Here is a 3,126-nt window from a genome sequence, read left to right as displayed (position 1 = left end):
TATTAAATATGGCGGTGCTCGCCGAACGCAAACCTAATCACGTGACAGTGCGAAGACCCACGCCGGCCCAGCCCCCTCCCTACTTTTAGATTGGCCAATCAAGTCGACGTAAGAGGTACGCCCTTTTTCCTCACTCCACCAATAGCCTCCCGAGGCCTCCCTCAGGATCCAATCATCGCTTCCGTCTCTCTTGACTGAAAAGCCAGCGGTCCAGTGAGCGCAGCCGCAGTCGGACGCAAGAGGCAGGAAGAGCTGTAGCTCGTGTCGGTGCGCGGGACCAGTAACCGGAGTCGGTCGGCTTTCCTTTCAGCACGCGGAGGCTAACGGGGAACCAGGTGAGCTGCAGGTCCGGGCCGCGGGGCTGCGGTGCGGGGACGTCAGACCTGTGGGTGAGCGGGCGAGGGAAGACGCCCAGGGTTGGGAGAGAGAAGGGGCGCGAGACAATGGGTGCGGGGCGGTTGGGGCGCGCGCGCGGCTGCGGCCGTTGGGCACCCGGGCGCATGCGCCAGGGGCGGGCCGGCTGTTGGCGCGCGGATCGCGGAGCCGGTTTTCGGACGGGTTGTCCTGGCGGCCAGCGGGAGACTTGGGGAGAGAGGCTGCCTGTTGGAGGAGACTTTGAGGCGGCCCAGGACTGTTTAGGGGGTGGTTCGGAGGGCGACGCCGGAGTCTGGGGCCGTGGTGGGAGAAGCCGGAGTTTGTAGACTTGACGGGCTTCTCCGAGCCCCTGGGCCTCCCCCCGCCCTCACTAGGCTCTGTTCTTGCTCTGCGTTTAAGCTGAGATTTGTGGTTCCAGGGATTTAGGGCAAAACAAAAGATGTTTCAGTGGGGAACAAACTCTGAAGTGGATATTCTTCCCGGGATTTGATGGTGAAAGGGTACGCGTGCGTGTCTTGAGTTGTCACGGTGTCAGCTTCCAAGTTCATCCATTTCTGGGTCTCATCAGTCATTGTCACCCCTTCTGGGCGGGGCAAATTCCGCCATATCCTCTCCTGGTCAAATTTGTTTTGAGTTTTAGATCCTGGCTAGCAACTTTCTAGAAAATTTTGTGTCTCAAACTCAGTCCGTTCCCAAATATCTCTATCCGTCAAAATAAAACGACATCGTTTGACTTCCTTAGTTCTTTTAAATGCACAACTTCCTATTGGTCAGCCAGGTTTGAAGCCCAGTTTAGCTGACTCTGGCTCTCTTACACCCACGGATCACCCAGGTCATGGTCCCATCCTGTAGAGTGTTCCACCTTCTTCCCTACGTACCACCTCTGCCTTGGTTCATCCTCTTTCCCTTGGTGACTGGTTTTCCCTGCTGCTGGCCTCATTCCCCACTCCTACTCCGAGTAACTTGCTCTTGGGCAAATGAAGGGCAAAAACCGATTGAGTCACTGAACTCTTAAAACCTAATCAGAGATTCCCTGGTATGAACATCCTGGACCTAACCAGCTCTTCCAGCTTTGTCTTCTGCCATTGTGTCAACCCAGTCCTATTGTTTGTTCCCCAAAAGGGTCTGGTGCTTTGGGGACTGACCTTTTCTGGCTCCCGGGAAATGACCTCTTCCTGTCTTTGCCAGTCTGAATCCTCAGGGCTGATATCAGACAACCTCTTTCAAGAATCAGATACGAATACATGATTACTTTAGTCTCTAAATTCTGCCCCAAGGCCTTGATTCTGGTTTCATTTATTCAACCATTACTGTTGAGTGCTTACCCTGTGTATGCCAGGCCCTCCCTGTCCTAGGCTCTTAGCTGGGCAAGGAGGCTGGCATGACCGGAGGGGTTCTTTTTAGGTTGGGACCAGCTGGAAATGCTCTTTTGGAGCAACAGTGCTGAAGGAAGTAGGATTTGTGACCATTCCAGGCAGCAGGAGCAGCAAGTGTAAAGGTGCTGAGGTGTGTTTGAGGTGCAGCAGTAAGATCAGTGAAGGAGGGCGGTGGGAGAAATGAGGCCTGACTAGAGAGGATCAGGCTGTGTGGGGTTTGGTAGGATGGTGAGGACTCTTGAGTTTTATTCTGAGTACAGTGGGAGCCTGTGGAAGGTTTTGAGCAGGAGTCGTTCTCTGAATTAGCTTTTATAGACTCCTTCTGGCTGCTGTGGGGAGAGTGGATCGAGGATCATGGGAGATGGAAAACAGGGAGACCAGTGAGGAGGCTGTTGGTAAATCCAGGCCAGAGATGATGGCGCCTAGATGCCCATCAACTGACAATGGATAAACTAACTGGTACTATATTTGTATATAATGGAATGTTATTCAGCCATGAAAAGGAATGAAGTACTGATACGTGTTACAATGTGGATAAATATTGAAAACATGCTGAAAGAAGTCAGACATAAAGGACCACACAATGTATGATTCCATTATATGAAATGTCCAAAATAGGCATATTCATAGAAGAAAGTAGCCTAGTGTTTGTCAAGGTGATTGGGAGGATAGGATGATACATAAAGGGTACAGGGTTTGTTCTAAAACTGACTGGTTTAGCATATATCTATGACTACCTAAAAACTCTTATTTAAAAAAACTTTTTTATTAGTTTCAGGTATACAAAACAATGCAATAATTATACTTTTCACCCCTCACAAAGTGACAGCCCCAGTCCAGCCCCCCACACAGACAGCATACATATCTATTACAATTCCACTGACTCCACTCCCCACACTATACGCCACATCTTGTGACTATATGTATATTAAAGTATAGTTGACATACAATATTATTCAACTTTCAGCTTCAGGTGTACAGTGCAGTGGTCAAGCCTCTACACCATTCATGAAGTGGCCTCCCTAACAAGACGTATCCATCTGACACCCTACAAAATATTTACAACATTGTTGATTGATTATATTCCCCAAACTATCTTTCATATCCCTGTGGCAATATTGTAGTTACCTATTTATGCTGTCTAACCCCTTCCCCCTCATCCCCACCCCTTTCGCATCTAGCAACCCTCAGTGTTCCCTCTAAATCTCTGAGACTGTTTCTGTTTACTTTGCTCATTTATTCAGTTCTTTAGATTCCACATATAAGTGAGATCATATGGTATTTGTCTTTCTCTGACTGACTTATTTTAGTGAGCATAAATGTCTAGGTCCATCCATATTGTTGCAAATGGTACGATATCATTCTTCTTTATAGC

The 3,126-nt window shown here is 49.0% G+C and overlaps 1 protein-coding gene across 2 annotated transcripts in view; it reads left to right on the top strand.

Moving 5' to 3' along the window:
- Nucleotides 1–220: 220 nt before the first annotated feature.
- Nucleotides 221–3,126, top strand: part of DDX39A (DExD-box helicase 39A) — an 8,679-nt gene continuing 5,773 nt past the window's right edge. The window contains exon 1 of one of the 2 annotated variants that reach the window (XM_019664224.1): nt 221–389. The gene's annotated coding sequence lies outside the window, so the exon portion shown is untranslated. The remainder of the gene's footprint in view (nt 390–3,126) is intronic. The other variant, XM_019664223.1, reaches the window with a different exon arrangement.

Source organism: Hipposideros armiger, unplaced genomic scaffold, assembly GCF_001890085.2.
Source record: "Hipposideros armiger isolate ML-2016 unplaced genomic scaffold, ASM189008v1 scaffold_417, whole genome shotgun sequence".
NCBI lineage: Eukaryota > Metazoa > Chordata > Mammalia > Chiroptera > Hipposideridae > Hipposideros > Hipposideros armiger.
This window is presented reverse-complemented; position numbering and strand designations above follow the sequence as displayed.